Source organism: Mytilus californianus, unplaced genomic scaffold (genome assembly GCF_021869535.1).
Source record: "Mytilus californianus isolate M0D057914Y unplaced genomic scaffold, xbMytCali1.0.p SCAF_5, whole genome shotgun sequence".
Lineage (NCBI taxonomy): Eukaryota > Metazoa > Mollusca > Bivalvia > Mytilida > Mytilidae > Mytilus > Mytilus californianus.
Genome location: NW_026262701.1, coordinates 38,310,943 through 38,335,251, shown reverse-complemented (window position 1 = coordinate 38,335,251; position 24,309 = coordinate 38,310,943). Strand labels below are relative to the sequence as shown.

General features: G+C 31.6%; 1 protein-coding gene across 1 annotated transcript in view; it reads left to right on the top strand.

Annotated features, from left to right (window-relative positions):
• The window catches only part of LOC127701844 (uncharacterized), a 347,060-nt gene that overhangs the window by 91,428 nt on the left and 231,323 nt on the right, over positions 1 to 24,309 (top strand). The window lies entirely within an intron of this gene.

Genomic DNA, 24,309 nt, shown 5'->3' with positions numbered 1-24,309 from the left:
CCACACAACAGAATTTCATGAAACCTTTTTAGGTAATAAGGACATACTATGTAGATGTGAATATTGACAGGAAATTATGATTCAATTTTTTTTTCTTATACAATTTTTTTTTTTACACATATTTTATTTCTCCAATGACAATGTGGGGACGTGGGGTATGTGAGCGCGCTCACTAAGGTTCTTTAATTCAACTTCATTTGAATACGTATTCGTGCGACCTTCAATTTGACCCTTAGCTGGAGGTTGGTAATGTAACTTAAGTGTTCAGTTATTAAAATTTTTAAAAAAATGTATAACATTGATTTTCATTTTTATTTATCTATGACATGAAATCAAACAGACCTAAAAATCGTTTTCATACGATTGCACGTGCAAGAGTAGAACTGTCCTAGAACTGATAAAAACAGTTCTCTAATTTTTGTGCTATTTTCACATTTCTTGATCGGTGTGAGAAAAAATAATTTCTCCTCACTAGTGAAATATCTGTTCTCGGCAAATGATTAGTCGAAAGGAGAAGGTTCAGTAAGACCCCTTTTTGGCCCCAAAATATAGCAGTTTTACAAAATTGTTAAAATGTAAACTTTTAACTATTCATTGGAAAGAAGAATACTTCTGTTACATACATATGGGCTGTTTTTGATAATACAATGCACATGTATCGGGTACTAGCATCATGAAGTCATGCTAAATAACTGAAATCTTCGAAATTTTATCATTTTGGTTAATTTTTAGACGGTTTCCGTCTGAAATGAAAGTGGGCGCATTTGTGTTCATTCTTAATATTTAAATGTAAGTTGTATTTGATGATAATACATAACATATATAAAGGTTGAGAATGAACACGGATGCGGCCACTTTCATTTTTGACAAAAACCATCTGAAAAGTGACATATTATGGCATATTTGATAGATTTTACATATTTAAGCTTGAATTTGAGCGTCTTTAATGACTAAATCGGTTCAAACCTTTCACATAAACTGATTGAATCGACTGAAGTAGACACTTAAGTGTTTAAAAAGTGTCCAAAATCTTTCATCAGATGAACTTGAATTTTGAGGCCAAAATCGGCCCTTACCGGACCTACTCCTTTGATTATGACGTCAAAATGTTTTGTTTACTTCTGAATTTTCCTATTGAATAAGAATAAGAATAAGAATAAGAATTTTATTAGTTTAAAATCCAAACAATAGGATTGTTACTAAATAAACAAACCAATACAAACCAAAACAAAACAAACAAACAGACAGACAGACAGACAGGCATATTAATGACAAAACGATAGACATTATAAACAATACAAACATGTAGCATTGAACAAAAAATAAAGATTATTAATATTAAGTATAATACTATTTTTGACAGCATGCCTCCTCTATAAAATTATCAATTCAAATATTATGATTATATATAACATTATAAGTTAAGCCACCAATCACACACAGATCATATATTGACATTATAATTGTTTCTCTCATTATACATTTCACTTATATTGTTAACAATGATAAGTAAAATATCACATTCTTCACAAGAAAATATAAAATCAAATTTGTTTTCTTTACTCATTTAATTAAAACTGGGGAGAATACTAGAAATTTCATTAAACATTTTGATCCTAGTTTTATTAATTTCTGTACATGTTATGATAAAATGGTATTCATCTTCCACCTCTTTATGGCATAAAGGACATATTCTATTTTCCAAGGCTGTTTTGTTGTATCTACCGCGTTCAACAGCCAGCATACTATTACTTATTCTTATTTTGGCATAATTTTTTGTAACATTTTTATCTAAATTCAATAAAAGGTACTTTTCTAATTCATACTTTACTTTAAATTTTCTGGAGGTTCTTAGTATATTTCCATTCATTGAATTATCATCATTAAAGAGACAATTTTTTTCAAAAATATAATGTAATTTTCATTGAGCTTCTTCACGAGGGCTAAAAGTAATCGTTTTTTTAGAAAAGGTACATTGATTTTCCCAAACATGAGTGAAATTCAATTTTGATAGTAGCATTTTAATTTTTGAAGCAAATCCATCATTTAACTGCTTGTTAACTTTATAAACATTATATAATAAAGACTCATTTTCATTTGAATTTAAAATATGTAACCAAAATCCTACAGAAGACTTAAGGGCCTGTATACCAATAGGGTACATTCCCAATTCAGCTAATACAGCTGTATTTACTGCCTTTGAATTAACATTAAGAAGATTTTTCGCAAATTTGATCTGGAGTTTTACTGATTCCATTGATAAGTATTGAGATTCAAGAGTTTTGTTGTTCTTCACAATATCTAGTGACCATATCTCACTACAATACAGTAATATTGGGCTAACACAAGAATTAAAAAGTTTCATATGGGAAAAAACATCCATCTTATCTGAGTAAAGGATTTTTTTAATACAAAACAATGCCTTTGAAGCTTTTTTACAGAGGAGATTTACAGCATTAGTGAAAATTCCTGATGGCTTGAATAGTTTACCTAAATATTTATATTCTGAGCAGCATTAGATTACTTCATTATTCAATACAAACTTGTCTTTAGTAAGTTTTTTTTACCACTTTTATTAAATATCATTGTTTTCGTCTTGTCAAGATTGACAGTCAAGTTCCATTTTTCACAATAAGTGTTTAACTTGTTTAGACAATTTTGTAAACCTTCTGAAGATTCTGATATTAATACTAAGTCATCAGCATATAAAAGACTAGACAATTTTATGTCATGTAATGTTACAGGATCACATGAGTTATCAAACATGGAGGTTAAATCATTTATATAAAAAGAAAATAAGGTAGGGCTTAGAATGCAGCCTTGTTTTACTCCAACTGTGGAAGGAAACATCTTAGTAATGCCTTCAGTGACTTTAACTGCAAATAAAACTTCTTTGTACATATCTTTTAGAATATTGAAGAATGGTCCATTTATGTTATATTCAGCAAGTTTGTGTAACAGGGCCTCTCTATTTATAGTGTCAAAAGCTTTTTTTAAAATCAATAAAACATGCATATATTCTTTTGTTTGATTTAAAAGCTTTATCAATAATAGTTTTTAAAGTTAGAATGTGATCACTAGTTCTGCATCCTTTTTTGAATCCAATCTGTTCACCACAAATAATTTTATTAGTTTCAGAATACTTTTCTTAACGATTATATAAAACTCTTGAGAAAAATTTTCCTAAGCAGCTAGAAAGTGCTATACCTCTGTAGTTTGAGGGGTTATTAAAACACCCTCCTTTAAAAACTGGTTTAATGTAATTTTCTCTCCATTTAGAAGGATATATACCAGTAAAAAGAATTAAGCTAAATAATTTTACATACATGTTGACGTTCATAGTACAAGATATTTTCAACATTTCATTTGTTAACCCATCAGAACCACATGATTTCTTATTTTTCATGGCTTTCATAGCAAGCAGCACTTCCTCTGCAATTATCCTAACATTTAAAATTTTGTTACAATTATTCAAAAAATTACCATCAGTACATGATTTGATATCAGAATTTTTGTTATGGGTAGTATTCATAAGATTTTTGAAGTATTCAAACCATTCTTTAGCTTGAATGTTTGAACTAGGATCATTCATTTCATTTTTCTTTAAAGTTTTAACAGTTTTCCAAAACTCATCTGAAGAATTATTTGATTCCAAGATTTTAGTCAGCATTTTATTTCTAAATTGTCTATAATTTTTCCTTATCAATTTATTTAGTACCTTTTTTTTGGACATAACTTCTAACCTTAGTTGCTTGTTCCATGGTTCTTTACACAATTTCCTAGTATGGTGTTTTAAAGCTCTAAATTGGGCTTCAAATTCATTATTATAGTAGGGTTTTTTACTTTTCGGAATTTACTTTTGATAACCCTGAAAGTGGTTCGTTTTGGGCCAAGAAAAGCAGCATTATACAATAAAGATGACATACTTAGTAAGAAACATTTTCATTAATTTTTTCTTCCATACTGGATACCAAGTTATTTTGAACTGGGATTTCTGCTAAGCTTTCTATTTCAGAAATAATTGGTTGGAAGTCAGTTTTTAATAAGTTTAATTCAAATGTATTTTCATATAATTCATTATTTCATTTTATGCACTTTAAAGGAGTTTTTATGTTTTCTGGTGGTTGCTTATTTATTTGAGACATGATATTTACTGTTATTGGACAATGATCTGATACTGTTGGCTCAAATTTATTAACTGAAAAATTTATGATACTTGGCAAGAACCCAGAGGTGCAAATACAGTAGTCATCAATAGAAATTCCATTATGATTAAAAAATGTAACTTTTCCCTTAGAATCTCCTAAAGTTCTTCCATTTAAAATTCTTAATTGAGCAGAAATGCATAACTCTATTAATTGTTTACCATAACTGTTGGTGTTTTGTGAAATTTCAGTACTTCTTGATTTAAGCACAGCATCTGCTATGTAATTAACAGGGAGAAAATCATCTAGGCTGTCATCAATTTCATTTGTAATATAGTCAGACTCACTAACATTGATATGGGCATACAAATCTCCAATTAAAGCAATATTACCCTCTAAAGAAAATTTGGTAATATCTTGCTCTAGTTTTTCAAACATTTGTTTATCACAATTAGTTCGCATAGTGTATGATGAGTTACTGGGGGGTATACACATGGAGCAGATGAATAGATTTTTCTCAAAGTCAAAATAATTTTTGTCAAGTTTAAACCACATCATGTCACTCATTGTTTTATCAATTAATTTAACACCTTGCAAAATTTCCTTTTAAATAAAAGTGGCTAAACCACCCCATACTCTATTAGTTACAGACTGTCTGCAGTTAGTAAAACATTTGTATCCATTATAAAATAAAATATTCTTTGAGGAGGCACGTGTCTCTGATAAGCATACAATATCAGATGTCATTATTTTACTAAAATTTTCATCATCTAGTTTACATAATCTTTCTCCACTTAATTTTCTAAATAAACCATTTACATTCCATGAAGTAATTGATAAATTTCTTGACACTTTAATACACATATTTTTGTGTTTAAAAAAAACATTTGTGACGTCATGAAAAAAAGGCGACCATGTCTGATGACGTCGCATATAAAGAACACAAGTTTCTGAAAATCTGTCAAAAACGAAGGATAAAAATCATCAGAGAAACAGATTCCGACACCATAACTCGTGTATTACGATATTTCTAGAGCTACTCTCGACAGTTGAATTTTAATTATTTAAAAAGCTCGGCAAGCCTCGCGCTTTAAATAATAAAATTTAACTCTCTCGAGTGGAGAAATATCGTAATACACTTGTTGCAGTGTAGGAATCTATATTTCTATGACGCTTCAATACCTAGGGAAAGTTCGCTAGATCTAAATATTTATAATAATTGTCTATATACATGTATGTGAAAGTATTACAATTTAATATTAAATATTCCTTAAATATGATTTAAGTTTTCCAAAAAGCCGTTTTGATGAGGAATTAAATTTTAACATTTTGTCAAAGTCAACTTCTTATATGCTTATCGGAATCAAACTTTTAACTTTTAATATTTTTAAACGTTTTTGTTTGTTAGAAGGCGGCGTTTTGCATTTGCGCCAATCTGCATTTCATTTGCGTCAATTTTTTTCTTTTATTTACGACAATATTGGGTTTTTTTTCATTGGTTAGAGGTATAGGGGAGGTTTGAGATCTCACAGAATATGTTTAACCCCGCTGCATTTTGCGCCTGTCCCAAGTCAGGAACCTCTAGTCTTTGTTAGTCTTGTATGTTTTTTTAAAGTTCTAAACAAGTCAATTTATAATAAATAAGTATATAGATAATTGACAAACATGGACCTCATTTTCGCAACTCCATGGATTGTTTTATATAGCCCACAACATTAGACAAAATATCCTTATTGGGATCTAAAATAGTTTTAAGTTTAGAGTTTGAGTCAAGCTGGTTAAAATTAGGTAATAAAATGGGTTTTAATTGCATTTATAAAGGGATTTCTAAAATTACTGCTGATTTGACAATGAAGGAAAAAGTGTTCCTCATTATCTAAAATTTTACACACTTTACACACTCTATATATATATATATGTTCTCTTGGAATTTTCTTGTATCGACCTATTTCAACTTTCAAAGTTATGGTCACTTATACGGAATTTTGTTAAAAGTTGACTATTAAATTTTTTTAGATTGTGCAAGTAGTCTTCCAATTAGCTTTGCAAAAGTATACCAAGGACAGTTAAACTAAATCATCTGTATAACTAAGACTATGCATACTTGAAGTATCAAGAACTCGAGGGTTATACACCACTGTGTATCATCGCCACCGGAAATTGGGTACTAACGAAGCGGAGAAAAATGGAAAAAAAAGTAAACAAGGTAAGAATTCATTCAATTTAAAGCATTTCTATTGATTTGACGAGGGTACCGCTTAAGAAATGATTTTCTGATATATAATTCTTTAAATTATTAGGCCGATAAGTACAAAATTATGACAATATTTTGTGTTATACTCCAAAACTTGCCACTTAGTACCCGAAAATTTTGAGGTCGATCGTCCTCTGTCGCCCCATTGGCAAGATATTCAACTGTTTTTCATTATTTTTCCAGACACACTTTTAGATTATTATAGTGTGACATCATATTTACTGAAATTTGTTGTCAAAAAGATGTTTTTTAAAGAATATAGACCATAAAAAATAAAGTCTAGGGTACGGCAACTTGCTCGTGTTGACAAATTTACTGTATGGCAACTTGTTTTCAACTGTATGGCAACGTGCTAATTTTAAAATATTTATTTGCCGCCCTTTAAAAGAAAATAAAGTATTAAGTTCAAATATCTAATTATGCATTTGATAAAAATACAATTCGCTTGACAGCATTTAAGATGTATACACAATACAAGGCTTGAACACAGTCCTATTACATCTTTTACATACCCGATGTATACAATATGAAAACGGCATATACAAAAGCTGGCAAATGTTGCAACTTTCGGAAAGATATGTCACTGTTTCACTGACCTGTTTTTATGCCCCTGACGTTATATGTGTCTGTCCCTGGTCATGAACATGTAATATAGCGGCTGTCGTAGGTTGCTGTCTGACATTTGTTCATGATTTTGTTATAAATCAGGCAATTTTGATACGGTATATGTGTTTTGTTCATTGTGAAGTGTATAATGACCAATAGTTGGATAAATCCATTTCATTTGGACTTTGTTGGATAGTCCTCTCATTGAAAATCATTCCACATCTCCTTATTCAATTAATGTTATTGTATAATTTGTAAAAGGTAGATACAGCCAATATATTAAAATAAAGAACATTAATTTTCTAGGAAATGAACAAGCTCGGTGGCTAACCGTGACTGTTTGAATTTTTAAAAATATTAACCTTATATTAATCATCTTTGGAAAGAATGGAAAAAATCCGATACAAGGGATACAAATCCCGCTGTGACTACGGCATAAACTATATATAAACTTTCTACTTGAGAATAAAGATGACCTTGTATGTATTTTTTGTTGTTGTCATTTTAATGCTATATACTTATTAATACAATACACAAATGCTAGCATCTTCGACTTGTAAGTTAAAGAAATATAATCAAATAACATCTAATAAGGACAGGTTGAAATATTTTTTAATTCCTGATGATGCATACTCATAAAATCTTTTGGAAAAATCCACGAAAATTTAAATGTTGATTTGATAGCGTTCTTTTATTTATTTGCCCTCGTAAACAGTTTTGTTAAAATACCGAAATCGGTAAATTCTTATCGTGAAAGAATAAGTCGGGTACACCTTTTTACATTCAGGCGTACTTTAGTTGCACTTTTTTCTTATTAAGAAAAATTATTTTAATTTTAGCATCTATCTAAAGATTAGATTATTTACACACACAAAAAAATAGGGCTAACTGTTGATTTTGAAACACTATGAATTCACATTTATATTCAACCAAATAGATAGGCCGAGATCCATACATTTATAAGTTTCAAAACAGAGAAGGTGTGTTTGAAAACAAATAATCACGTGCTGCTACATGTATATCTTTTAAAGCAAATGCAAGTCTTACTTGTATTAATTATATAATTTTAATTGGCACAATATCACATTAAAATTTACTGAGAAATATTATACATAGTAATCATGAAAATGTTCTACAATGAGAATTCGGACGAATACACTCCTTCTCACTACCCCTCCATCTACTCCTTTAATTTTAGGCCAAACAGCCTTAGCAACAGTGTTTTATTCTTTTTTCCCTGTAAATAAAAAGATTGATTGATTTTACTTAAACTAAAAAAAAAAAATACAATCTTAATTTCAAGAAGATTAATTCGAAACACAATTCATGATTTATTTCTTCTAATTTTCAATGAAAAAAAGATATTTTCTTCACTTTTCTTTTAACAAATTATTCGTTTCAGAAATTAAAAAAATAAACAATGTATTTAACCCAGCACATTCTTAAAGTGTCTGTCCGAAGTCACGAGCCTGTACATGTAGTTCGGTGGTTGTCGTTGGTTCATCTCTATCGTATTTGTTGTTTTTCGTACATTGTTTTGTTATGAGTTAGGCCGTTAGTTTTCTTGTTGAATCCTTCCATATTTTTCATGTCGGGGCTTTTTATAGCCGACTATAAGGTACGTGTTTTCGTTGTTGAAGGCCGGACGAGAGCATATAATTGCTTAGTACATACACTTTATTTGACCCTGGTGATTAGTTATCTTATTTGCAATCATACCACATCTCCACTGTTTATATTAAAAAAAAATTCTTTCAAGCACCAAGGAAAGATGAATGGTCGTTTCTTTTTATTGAACTTACAAAATTTCACCCTGACAACAAATAAGACAACAGTCGTTAGTAGTATAACGATATATGAATGTCTTTATGATAATATGATCGAAAAAAAACTTTTTGTCTTTAAAAACACAAACGGTCGAATAGAGGTACGCAACGACGATTTCTGAACAAAATTAACGGCATATATTTTATAATATTTGATATGTAGTTTATTTTGTATATTTGAAAGCCGGTAAAGCTTTGATATGGACAAAATATCGTCACTTGATATTATCTTAACAGTGATTAATTTCATCTTTAAATTAGAATATATTGCAAGACGCCGTACAGACAAAAGTTGTTATTTTGCAATTCGCCGTACAACGTTCTGCAATTCGCCGTACAATAAACAAACAATGTTTTGATCCATATTCTTTAAAAAAAAACATCTTTTTGACAACAAATCTCAGTAAATACGATGTCACATTAGCATAATCTAAAAACGTGTCTGGAAAAATAATGAAAAACAGTTGAATATCTTGCCAATGGGGCGACAGAGGACGATCGACCTCGAAATTTTCGGGTACAAAGTGGCAAGTTTTGGAGTATAACACAAAATATTGTCATAATTTTGTACTTATCGGCCTAATAATTTAAGAATTATATATCAGAAAATCATTTCTTAAGCGGTACCCTCGTCAAATCAGTAGAAATGTTTTAAATTGAATGAATTCTTACCTTGTTTACTTTTTTTTCCATTTCTCTCCGCTTCGTTAGTACCCAATTTCCGGTGGCGATGATACACAGTGTACACGTATCATCAAAAACTGTATATATAAATCATTTATGCAGTAATAAAACAATGTAGGACTCAGGCTATCCTCTAGTCGTACAATCTAATAATAGAAGAAAAAAGAAGTGTTAATCATCAATCTTCAGAGCAGATAAAATTTCACACAAAACTCATTGTTTATCAACTTATATACAATAGACCATTATGCCAATCAGAATCAAATGCACCGCGTAAATCTACAGAAGAAGCAAAAAGATTTTTCGTTTTTTTTTTTTCCTTTTCTCAAATATTTGGTAACAAGAGTTCTAGAATAAACTTGAATGCTATATTTCGTTGTACGATTTGAACGGAATCCGAAATGATAACTGAAAATGAACTTTGACCGGACCGCTTACGTCCCAAGTGTTGACACAAGTATGACTTGAAAGGAAACCGAACTGATAACTGAAAAAAAAAAAAAATTCACAATGTTTTATTTATTATTTAGTCTTTTATTCCAAGCAGAACTATAACGGTTTGCTAAACAAGTTAAAATAGAAATGCCTCTTTAATTAGGCTATGTCAGCCCTATCCCCTGTCGTATGTATAAGGAAGATAAATGCTTTTCTCCAGATAGTAGGATAAATACCCGACGACAAAATCAGCTAGAAAAGTTTAACTGTTGCTGTGAATGTGACTACGCTACTCCATTTTATAATTTCATTAGACTATGAAGTCAAGCTCAGAACTTATCCTTGATTTCAATTCTTTTATACATTTCTGTACTTCATATATGGAAAATGGACCACCAGTACAACTATTATTTTCTACTTGTTCGGATCATTTTTAACTTTAATACGTTCTCATCTAAAATGAGAAATTCTCATATGCCACATAGCTCATTTTTGTGTGAAAAGGCTACACCTTTGGAATTGATTGTCATATCTCGAGTTAAAAAGTCTCTGTATAGCATTATTTATTTTTGCTTGTAATTTTTTGCAAGAGTTTGGGTCTTTTTTATACGCCCGTTTACGGGACGTATTATTGTATACCATTGTCCGTCCGTCTGTCCGTCCGTCGTCCACATGTCGGACAATAACTCAAAAACGTTTTTACCAATTTGTATGAAACTTTGGTTAATTGATTATATCTATTAACATGAGCTCCCTTTCGATTTTTACAAATTTTAGATTTTACGTTTCCGAGTTATGGGGTTTTATTCATTAAAAAAGGGGGATTTTCCAGTTTTCGGACAATAACTCAAAAACACTTTCACCAATTTGCAAGAAACTTTGATGAATTGTCTATTTCTATTGACATGAGCTCCCTTTCGATTTTTATAAAATTTTTATTTTACGTTTCCGAGTTATGGGGTTTTATTCATTAAAAAAAGGGGGGATTTTCCAGTTTTCGGACAATAACTCAATAATGCTTTCAGCAGTTTTCATGAAACTTTGGTGAATTGTTTATATAATATGTTGACGTAAGCTCCCTTTCGATTTTTATAAATTTTAGATTTTACTTTTCCGAGTTCTGGGATTTTATTCATAAAAAGGGGTGATTTTCCAGTTTTCAGACAATATCTTTAAAGTGCTTTGAGCAGTTTTCGTGAAACTTTGGTGACTGTTTTATATCTATTAAGATAGCCTCCCTTTAGTTTTTTTCAAATTTCTGATATGACATTGAGAAGTTATTGAACTTTATTCTTTGAAAAAGCGACGGGCGTATCATGCGCTCAATATCTAGAATCGCATTTACACTTTTTCAATTCAGATGTTTCAGTAAAGAGTATGCTAATTAAGGGACTTATCATTTTTTACCTGGGAGGGGGGCTACATACAAAATTTCTTGATCCCCCCCATAATATTTCACTATTTTTATTTGATCCCCCCCGTAAAAACATTTAAAAAATGTGATCCCCCCTCTATTAAACATGCCAAAATTTTAACATGCAAATCACTTATCATGTTATTTCAAGAAAATATTGAAAATGAAATATTCTCAGTGGATTGAGTCCCAAAACTTATTTGAGGGAAAATTGCCTTGAAATGGGGCTCTTCCATGAGGCCTCTTCCATGAATATTAGTAGGTAGAGCAAGCCAGTGCTTTGAGTAGCCTTTTCTGACTTTTTTTTCTAATTTCCTATATTAGGCTATGAAAGAAAACTTGATTCTGAGTAACACTGTAAAAAATATAGATTAAAAAGTAAACTTTTTGAAACAGTAACAACACATTATTTATATGTCCCTCTCTTGAACGCTGCTTAAACTTAAGTTTTACGTATGGCCTTATTGAAACCTCCATTGAGTCGCTAAACTTTTATATGGATAGCTCATGCTTTCAGTTTGAACAATTCAATTACTCATTTATTGTCACATTTCATTCATAAATGTGTGATAGTAACCTCAGATTTTTGATTTATTAGCCTAAAAAGTACAAATTTTGAGGGAGTGTGAGGTATAAATGGACCCAAAGGGCTCTTGTAATGAAAACAAAAAGATACATTGGCAATAACGCTTGTTAATTTAGTGATCGACGTGAGTTAAATATAACAACTGAATTATTCGGATTATGAAGCACCTATATATTTTATATAGGACAAAATGACACAAAATGGCAACTTCCTACATCACCAAAGTCTTGTGATGTATTACTTAATTGTATATGAATGGTGTTAATATATTTCGATTTGACTGTTGTAATGTTCTTCTTGACATTTTGTCTCTTGAAGTATGTGAACTACTTATTTCTAAGTGCAAAAAAAATTGATCCCCCCACTTTGAATTTATAAAAATATTTGAACCCCCCTTGTCCACAAACAAAAAAAAACTTGATCCCCCCTGAATTTTGACCAGTCCCCCCCCCCCCCTCCCAGATAAAAAATGATAAGTCCCTAAAGTTATGTTTCTCTTACTTGCATTTTTCGGGTCTTTTTTCAGGTATACGGACCTGGTGTATGATGAACTCTCATCCAAGTAATAAACTAACATTTCTCAGTTCTGTATGCCTCCATACAGACCTGGTGTATGCTGAACTCTCAATTTAGATATATAATTGCATTTCTCAGGTCTGAATGTATACCCTCACTCTATGTATAAAATAGTATTTTTCAGGTCTGTATCTTTCATGTTACTATTTATGTGTTGGCGTATGAATTGAATTGTTACACTTGTTAGTGACTGGACGGGTTGCCTTCATACAAAACAACGACACCTACAAACAGCACCTGACCATTTGACGTTCCTGATAATAAAGAAAAGTTGCTTTACTAGAAAAAGACGACAGCTAGAAATAGCACCAGATCTTTGACATTCCTGCTTATAAAGGAAGATTTCAAATTTGCATAACTTCAGTTTATATGCCAGTACACATATTTTACCATTGTATAATCACTGTAACTCTCATATCAGCATATCTAAGCCAGCCCAGTTAGAATTCTGATATTTAGTCAAGACAGATCACAGTGAATTGTAAAAAATACCGACAATTAAAATATGTTTTTGGCATACATCAAGTTGCTTTACAGGCAAATTAACCTCCCTACCATAAATGCCTTCATATACCAAACAAGAAGTTATAATACATTATGTTGGTATGCAGACACACTGACCTAAAATATATTGCATATATACATAAACTTAACCGTATTACATCCACCATAAAGTATGCATATTGCAACCAATGATATTCTTACAATTTAAAATTTGAATATAGCTAGAACGCAAACCGTTCAGCTTTCTAAAATTGCAATGTTTTCCACCAATTATGCAGAAATCTTGGTCTGAAGACAAACCCTTCACAATTACACTAGGTACATTATAAAAGCACAGCTCATTGAACACCAGACTGGTATGCACATAATAAAATGCATATATGTATGTAAGTATGCATGTAAAACTAGAATTCAATAGAACACAGGTCGGTATGCAGGCAATCATATCTGGTATAACCAAGTAAATCAAACTAAAAGTTCACCATACCCCAGTATAGTATGCAAGAATACCTTGAACCGAAATGGTCACGTATATATATATGCAAATTTTTAATTCTCAAAAGTGTAAAAGTTGGTAAGCTGACAAACATACCTATGGCTATATATATATATATAAAAGTCTAAATTGAAAACAACGTTCAAACCTATGATTGCGTTGGATAAAAACCGCAATTTTTATACGTGTGCATGTAAAACAAATTTCGTGGTAGAGGGGTCTAAATACAGCACAAACAACAATTTCCAAAAGACCAAAAAAAGGGAAATTTTTATACGTGTGCATGTAAAACAAATTTCGTGGTAGAGGGGTCTAAATACAGCACAAACAACAATTTCCAAAAGACCAAAAAAAGTGAAAAAGTCTATTTTAACAAAACGCATTTGACTAACAGGTCGAACAACTGATGTTCTTAAACCCTGCTGACTGCCATTGGCGATTGCCAAATAAATTGATCACCAGATCTAACAAAATGGATCTTAATATTAATTTAATACCAAACAGAAAACAATAAAGTTGTGGAAAAGATGGTATTCCACAAACATGAGGTGCAAAAATTTGTACACCATATCCGGATTTCGACAATTAATGTCTCTTCAGTGATGTTAGGGATCGAAACGGTATTTGGAAGGCCATATTATTTACCTCAATTTAGGAAAGACTCTTGAATTTTAAAGAGTCGAAATAGGATGAACGGATCATATAAACCCGAAGGAAAATATAATATAAGCCCAAACGAAAAAATATATAAAAGTCTAAATTGAAAACAACGTTCAAACCTATGATTGCGTTGGATAAAAACCGCAATTTTTATACGTGTGCATGTAAAACAAATTTCGTGGTAGAGGGGTCTAAATACAGCACAAACAACAATTTCCAAAAGACCAAAAAAAGGGAAATTTTTATACGTGTGCATGTAAAACAAATTTCGTGGTAGAGGGGTCTAAATACAGCACAAACAACAATTTCCAAAAGACCAAAAAAAGTGAAAAAGTCTATTTTAACAAAACGCATTTGACTAACAGGTCGAACAACTGATGTTCTTAAACCCTGCTGACTGCCATTGGCGATTGCCAAATAAATTGATCACCAGATCTAACAAAATGGATCTTAATATTAATTTAATACCAAACAGAAAACAATAAACTTGTGGAAAAGATGGTATTCCACAAACATATATATATATATATATGTCATTTGGCCTCTGATGGAGAGTTGTCTCTTTCGCAATAAATAAAGCATCTCCTTATTTTGATACAGGTTGGTTATTCAGAAATAGAGCAATGTCACTATATATCAAAATAAAAATGTTTAGCATTCAGGAATATAGACTTACAACTATAAACTTGTATAAGAGTTTAGAATACACCAGGCCTGTATGCCTGCATACAGACCTGAATAATGCCATTTTAAACGTATGTAATATTGACGGTCCTGCATACACCAGGTTCGTATGCAGGCAAACAGACCTGAGAAATGCAATATATCAGAAAAATATAAGGTTCTGAATACACCAGGTTCGTATGCAGGCATACAGACCTGAGAAATACAATATAACAGAAAAATTGAAGGTTCTGCATACACCAGGTTCGTATGCAGGCATACAGACCTGAGAAATAAAAAGTTATTTGAATAAAATTGAGTTCAGCGTACACTAAGTTTTCAATATTCAAGTGTACTTTCCTTTATTTTTCTCGTATTTGCATACGTTTGTCTTATGAACAACAATTCAACCTATTTGATTATGAATTATGACAAATGACCGGGGATGAGAATTTTCTAATTTTAGATGTGAACGTATCCTTTTTCTTCAAAAACCTTATCCTAATTTGTTTGCTTGTCTTACTATACAAATCCTTGGCTTGTCTAAGATTTTGGTGTTCATATTTATTTTTAAAAATTGATACATGTATTTGCCGGGGTAAGCATCATGTCTAAATTCTTCATTTTTAAGGTTTTGAGGAGTTCCCAATATTTATTAGGGTCACATTCTTGCAGATTTGTTAGATTTTCAAATTGATCTTGTAAAATATTTTCTTTTTCTTTACAAGCTTTTTGATGTTTTCAGCTCTAAATAAATGGATTTGTCTGAGCTGTCCTTTTGCTTTGACAGCTTTTTTTTAAGATATTACCGTATACGGGAGCAACACCGGATCCAGTTAGCCCATTAAACATTTAAATGACGTCATAAACCAGTTTATCTTACCTCCTATGTATTTCTAGGAATATCATTGGTTTAAAACGACAGCGTGAAGACCCTGTATATTTCATATTGGGCTAGTAGGCGTGGATTATTTTAATACACCATTAGTAGTAGTGTTACGTCTCTTTATAAAAACAACTCGGCGGTTGAGGAAAAATCTGAAACGTTTCACTCAGACAACAGATGAAAGAATTGACGATGAACGATTGAAATGAACTCAGAAAACACATTTAAAGCTAATACATTTGTAAGTTGTTATTGCTGGCATTTGTTTTTTAATAAAGACCAATGGAAGTAGCTTTTCAAATTGAAGACTTGATCACTTTGATATGCCACTATAGCTATAGTCTAAATGCCACATGTTAAGATAGTCGGTAAGATAAATTCGTTACATATGCAGTTTGCTCTCATCCCATATGGAATTTACTGACCCCATATATATATCGTATTCGGTCACCACGCTGTGTAACTAAACGTAATTAATTTCCATAACTTGTCTTTAAAAGTAATGTAAATCACAAAGACAAAGTTTCTATGGTGTACAGCAACTTATGTATTGATATATACAACAGCTTGCATTTTGCAACCTCTCTCTGCTGCAGATGATATTTAAAATATTTACTGTTAAAAATTGTAAAACAATAAAAGAGTCAACCAAATTTAGAATCAGTGACCATGAACTTGAAATAGAAAAGGGAAGACACAAAGGAATAGCCCCAGACACAAGATTTTGTAAATTATGTAACAATTATAGCATTGTGGATGATGATATTCATTTTCTTCACTAAGAACTGAAAGGTCCAGTTTCATCTGAGATTTATCACCTCAATTGACTAATTTTAAATTTTTAGATGACCTATCAAAATCTGTATGGTTGGTGACATATGAAGATCCAAGAGGACATAATATATAATGATAAATTTGATCGATAATTTAATTAAGACTAGAAGAGCAAAATTAAGTAATAAGACATGAGTGGACCGCCAGCTCTATCTTCAGTAATACAACGATAAGCTTTAGTTAATTGTAATTTTTCAATAAAAAAAAATCATCACAATTATTTGTATACTTAATAATCTAAACTGTTACAGTAATTATTCTGCTTCTCGAGGCGTCTTGATTGAAAAACAAAAATTGTTGTTGTTGTTGTTGTTGTTAATTGTTGTTGTTGTTGTTTCTGCTTCAGCTAGTACCAATATCCGGAGTCGCTCCCATACGGTCTTTTTCGTTATTGAGATTTTGAGTTTTGATTTTTTTGATTTTATAATTTACAAGACTTGTATGCTAGGATTAAAAACATATTTATTATATTAAAGTTGCCCTGACTATTTCAGAGAAAGTTTGTTCATATACTGTGAGTGTTCAAAAACTCAGATTGTTGCCCACGTTTTGAATACAATTTTCCGTGTGCACTTCAAACAGTTTTGACGTTTTATCACATCTATATCTATTAAACTCGTATTAGAATATTTTTTTCCTCATCTTTTCGTAGTTTTTGACATCTATTACATTTCAGTATTAAAAGGATAAGGAGGTGTGGTATGATTGCCAATGAGGCAACTATCCACCAGAGTTGGAAAAAGTGGATATATGCAATTATAGGTCATCGTACGGCCTTTTAACAATGAGAAAAACCAATACCGTATAGTTGGTTATAAAAGGCCCCACATGAAAAAATGCATCTTCGCTAGCCAAGGGTTACGATCCACTTCCCTCCTCTCCACCCTTGGCTGATTAAGCCAACATTTGTGATAACAATGTTGCGCCATCTATCGGTAGATTAAAGTCACGCCCATTCCGAATACATTATTCTTGACCAATGGTAAACTGGTCCGCCGTTCCATCTATAGCTTCAGTGTAGCGATAATTGAACACAACAGGGGTCCAGTTTAGACCAATGGTAGCACTTGAACTCTTCAATTTGGAGGTAAAACACGGTAGCGTCTAGATTCTACACACTTGGTAAAGCAGGAAACGAAAATATACGTTGACATTCATGCATTTGTGCGAGAAACATACACAGGAACTTCTATTGATTGATTAAAACATTCAAATTAAATACAGTCGTATGCTTAGGGATGTAAAGACTTGTTGCACAATAAGCACGTGCCAATTGTTTACATACACTTTCTACATTTACACGTTATCATGTTATAGGCGCTTTTTGATTGGATGCAGCGAGTTTCGACTGCAACCAATGAAAATCATTACCTTGTGTCTCCGAAATTCTATCTCAATCCGCCAAGGGTGGAGAGGAGGGAAGTGGATCGTAACCCTTGGCTAGCGAAGATGGAAAAAATTTGAAACAATTCAAACGAGAAAACTAACTATTGTTGCATTACCAATATAAAAATAGTCCACTGAGGACAGCAGATCCATATCAGATAAAACGAAATCCAAAGTACTAGAACCAGTATACAATACAATACAATACAATACAATACAATATGTTTATTTTTCAAATTAAAGGGCCCATTAAGAGCATAACATTAATAACAACATGACATAAACATTACAGAGTGATTAAAGAAACATAAAATAATAGTTCAAATGCATGAGGAAAGGGTCAGTGGTCAAGGGGAGTTAATTTTGCTATCTATTAGAGTATTTAACTAATTTTCGGATTTCTAAGTTGCAGGCCTTTATCAAGGTATGCACATAAAATAGATAAAAAAACTGCTATCTTCATTACTCATGGTCCATGTAAAAAGATCATTTCAGTTTGAATTAGCTAAACTAGGGTACTTTTTGATATAATCAGTCATATCTCTTCTGACGTTATTGTAAAGAGGGCATTCTAGAAGAAAGTGCATTTCATTTTCAATAGAATTTGAATTACAATATAAACATATCCTCTCATGTCGAGGTAATATTTCATATTTACCACATACATTGATAAATCGTTCATGTCTGCCAGTTTCTATTTTTAAACAGTGATTGCTGAGCCTGTATTTTGTTAACAAATGTTTTTGGGGGTGCTTTAAATCTAAATAATTTTCATAGTCATAGACCTCTTGAATGAAAAATCTCGCATTTTCTCCCAATCATTTTGAAAATTTAATTTGAGCTGTTTTTTCAGTAGATTTTTAAATTTATTTTTGCCTAAATTTTTACATATATTTAGGTCAATACCCAATTTTTCGCTGTAGAAAATGATATTAGCGAACCATGAGTTATTGGAGCTAGTTTGAGCTTTACTCTCAATCATTTTTAACTCAGCATAAGCACTTTTCAATAAATCAGATGGGGAATTCTCAAGTCTATGCCAAGACATAAACATATGTGTTAGCAAATTTATATAAAGAGGATATCTACCCAGTTCAGACAGGACTGCTACATTTGTGCACATCTATGTAACACCAATAATGATCAATAATATATTTGCAAAATATATATATAATTATAGGTTGAGAACATGTTTCCTTACCTTCAAATTCTGAGTTTGGAGGCAATAAAGAGACCAATCAGTTGCTTTCCATGATAATTATATAGATTATCGAAAGAACTTCTACATATATGTGAATCCTCGGTATAATCATCCGGTAATGAATTTAAAAAAAAATATCATCAAATGTTCTTTTTATCAGAAATCAAACTAAATTATTACTTAAATAATTAAACTTGCCGCGTTAAGACATCCAATGACAAACAAAAAACAAAAAAAAAGTATCGTGGTAACTTGTCCAACTCGGTGGTTAAGTGGTAGCGTGTTTGTCTCGAGTGCGAAAAGGTCGTGTATTCGAACTCTTGCAGGGTCAGATCAAAGACTTTAAAATGATGGTATTTGCTGCTTTCTGCTTAGCATGAGCCATTACGGGGTAAGAGCAAAGAATAGTCGGCTCGGAGTCAGAATAATGTTTCCGGATAGGGTGACACGTCTTCCTTCGGACTATTTATTACCTTGTGATGCGGAATTTGTGCTGTTTCTGTTATTTTCTTCGCTGATATTCTGATATGTTTGATTTCTAAATTTCTTAATAAATAATAAATTATTTCAAGTGTGAAGTAAAAAAAATAGTTACCCCTGCCACTGAAATTTTTGAATTTATAAGAAAAATATTTTTTCATTTTTTTTTAAAGATTTTTCCCTTTTTTCATGTGTTTTTCTGTATAATTTATCTTTCTATAGAAAAATAATATATTCTTTGTAGAAAAAAATATTTTCGTCTCGAGAGAAAAAAAAAAAACATGCATATAAACAAATTGTTATATATATTGTTTATGATTTTGAATATATATATAGAGAACAAAGAATTCTCAACAACCTTCTTGTTTTTACTAATCAGATTATCATAGACTTCTAATCAATGAGATACAGACTTTGTTTTGGTTTCAATACTCTAGTTCAGGGAAAGCTTGTTCGCGACCTAGAATTCTGAGTGGGTCAAGCGTTTAATTAAAATTCATACGAGAATATGCGAGATTTGGATGAACTGGGGGCAAAGTCATACATGTATATGGTACACATCAATATCGATGTTAAGGACGCCCGCCGCTTTCCCGTTTACCTGTGAAGTCGTTGAGTGTCATCTGGTTTTTCGGTTTATGTTTATGTTTAATAAAGTAAAAAAAATATTGTGTAAAATTTCGAGACCTAGTGTTTGAAAATTACGGGAGAAATTGGGAAAGAAATTTGAAGGAAACTTGAAATTTACCTTGCAAATAACCAAAACGAAATGTTTGATAAAGAAGGAACGAGGGCCTGGAAGCTTCCACGAACTTTGAGGAAGTTTATGTGCAGAAATATCATCTTTTGCGATTGAGAATAATTTCCAGATACATGCTGACGTAATGGCATTAATTGCCAAAACAGTATATTATTCAACAGTGACACTACATAATTTATTCTCTTTGGCTTGTGTCGGGCGGATATAGATAAACAAATTAAACCATATGATTGTCATGTAAAACGGAGCTTTTTGAAAAGTTGATGCTGGTCATAACACAAAGTCGATAGCATGAATAATATTATGCGAAGTATTCAATAAGATATAACCATGGCTTCATAAATGTAATGTTTTCAATATTGTATGAATAGTCTGATCGTTTAACCTTGGAACAGTATATACGTTCCTTGTTAAACCCATAATAAAAAAGTTCCTATAAAAACAAACAGCTACAGGTCGTCGTATGGAATTAAACTCTTAGCAAAAAAGCCACACCCACTAATAAGCTGGGACTGTTGCATTTTTTTTAACAAACAAGTGAAAAGTCCAGCGCAATGTAGACCAAAACAGTTTCAACATTCATATATCATTATCATGATCTTGACCTGCATGTATATACATTTAACTTGCAACTGGACGATTAAACAAAACGGTTATTGATGACTGCATGAAAAACTTTAATCTCAGACAAAACCCGAATTTAACTGTTTCGAAAAAAAAAACCGAAGTCCATTTAGTAGTAAAATACGGAAAAATGAAAATTAAATATCTGCAAAATTTTGCCCTGGATACTGTATTTTGGTCATAAAGAAGCTTCTGTCCCAATTTCCCGAAATTCCATTATGTTTGACAAAGATTTTGAGGAATCTAGGATCGCCAAGTCTCGCTTTCGCGAAATAAATTTCGCAAGCTTGACAAAAAGAAGGATGTATGTCAAATTAAGTGAGAGATTTAATACATTATATTGCTTTAGGTTATAAATGGTTCTCCATTGGCAGTTTTATAACCTGTAATTGTAACAGCCACTATGTTCCGTCAGTTACTTTGTTCCGGCGGAACTTTTCAACTAGTTATTTCGTTCCGATGGAACTTTCCAACTAGTTGTTTTATTCCGAGTGCAGTCGAAAAGTTCCGGAAAAAAGTAGTTAGTTGAAAAATCCCGGAACAATGTAGCTAGTTGAATAGTTCTGGCGGAACAGAACAACTAGTTACATCGTTCCGAATATACCATATTTCGTCCTTTTTGTAGAAAGAGGGGGAAGAATGAGTATCAGTATATATAAGAGCAAATCATTAATTTACAAGTATACCCAACGCACTGAAAGTGGTTTCTTTGGGGACAAATATGCAAAATTTAAGTTGTATTTCATAGCTCACATAAAACGGAATAAATTTAGTATTCATAGTACCCTCAAGAGAGGGAAGAATACCCCCCTCCTCATGTGGTTCTTTGCATCTCCAAATGGAACTTTGTGACTGGTTGATAAGTTCCGTTGGAACTTTTGGGCTAGTTTGTTAGTTCCGGTTTTGACTTATTTGCCAAAGAGGAACTTTGTGGCTAGTTGATAAGTTCCTTTTGACTTTTGTAATCAGTATCTTGGTTTCCCTTTGAAAGGTTCAAATATAATATGTTGCGCTTTTACTTTGCATCAATTCTCCACATGAAACTTTCTGCCTGGTTGATAAGTTCCGTTGGAACTTTTTGGCTAGTTTGTTAGTTCCGGTTTTGACTAATTTGGCAAAAAGGAACTTTCTAACTAGTTGATATGTTCCGTTTGAACTTTTCAACTAGTCACTTTGTTTCGGTGGAACTTTTAAACCAGAGGAAGAACAAAGTAACTAGTTAATAAGTTCCTCCGGAACTTTTCGGCTAGTTAGTTCTTTCCGCCCGGAACTTTCCAACGTCGGAACAAAAGAGCATTTACATAATTAGGGGGATTATCCAAACAAAAGGATAAATTCATACATGTACTTATAAATTTCCATCTTTTAAAATTAGCTGAACTAATTCTTCTTCTTTTTTTATATAATTTTTTTCAGAGGAAAACTCTCACATTGTAATGAATTATATTCAAATATACCTGTTGATAATGAGTAAATATCAAACTTAAGTATGACAGCAAAAATTTTGCAAACTATGAAGAAAATGACCTACAATATAAAGAAGCGATTGATTCAATGGTCGATGTCATTTAAAGAATGTTCTCATGTTTATCATCACTCACTCAAGAATTTTTAAATAGTTTAAATCCTCTGTAAGTGGTCCGAGTACACAGTTATTTCGTAGTGCATTTCTTTTAGACAATAAATGAAAATTAAAAAAATCCCACCTGCGCTTTCTCAATAATATTTTTACAGTGTGTTGTACTACTTTTGGGACAAATTATATCAAAATTATAGAAAGCTTCATCGGCTCTAACTCAAAATATGGACAATTTTATGTTAAGAGGGTCTTCAAATCTTTTGACAGCTTCCGAAGTGCTAATTTTTAACATTTTTCAGCTGGACCAAATCACTACTTTACTTTAAAATTCATGACCCAATTTTTTTTACAGTGTCATTTCACCCCCCTACTTGCTATTTGAGTCATAAAACATGGAGAAATAAATTTGGAAGGGGTATAAAAAAAAATGGCAAGTAACACACTGTCCACACTAGGGACTACAAAAAACAACTGTCAGCATAACATTTGGAAACAATGCTTTGAAAGCTATTTTTGTACAGTTCTAAATTTCCACTATAAATAAGTTGAGTAACATAATTGTGTTTAAACTTTCTTCATTATTTTATAGAATGTAATTGACAGTAATCGAAAAGTAATATAAAGTAATCAATTGCAATCGATTACATACAAAATAAGAGTAATCGATTATATTAATCGATTGCACAAAAAACCTTCACGTAATCGATTATTAATCGATTACATTTGTGAGTAATCGTGCCCATCCCTGATAACAATAGATAAATGCTCTGTACCTATTATATTAAAGTTAATGTCCCTTTAAAGTTTCTAAGACGAATATGACCAATATACGAACAGGTTAACTCAGATTTAAGTTATAATGTTACATAACAACAAATTTTCAGTCGTGATTTAAAGACAAAAAGCCATCAGGTGACATTAACATCCTGTGTACACATGTATTTCCAGAGTTTAGTTTTAGTGTTATACACAAGTTTTCTAAAATGTACAAATATATAATTGGCACTGGCTACGGTTACCCGCAAAAAGTAACGATAAGAAATAATTATTGTTACTTCCGAAACTAATTGCCGAGATGTATTTCTGGAGAGGGACCCAATTTCCGTCTGGAAATTGCAGGTAACAGTAATATAATTTTTTATTGTTACCCTCAAAATATATAAAAAAATGTTTAATTTGCGAGCAATCTTTGAAATAAATTAAAACAATTGAATTATGATGTAAAAACATTATTAAATTTTTAAATTATAAAAAACTAAGGTTTCAACTCCCTCAGGCAAAGTTGACCTTAGATGGATTTGGCAAATTTTTTTTTTTATCTTTTTGGTCATAAAGCTCTTCAACTGTTTCGGTATACATTCTTGGCTTTTAAATGTTCGGCTTTGAGCATTCCTGCATGAAGGTAAATCCAGAAAAGCGCTTCGGACGCATGAAATTTATAACGTGTTGTTTTCATTTTTTATGATTAAACTTCCAGATATATGGCCAACTATTGATGGCGAACAATCCTAGCAAGGAAGTCGATTAAGATAACTCACTAGCTATTCTTCAGTATGGATTCGAATGAGCAGATGTCCAACTTGTGGCCAGTGAAAAGTTTATATCTTTTCAAAATTTTAATTATAAACTTCAACGATTTCAAGATGCAAATTTTATTCAATTATATAGAAGAAATTCTTGTTAAAAGGAGACAAGAAACAAAGATTTAAT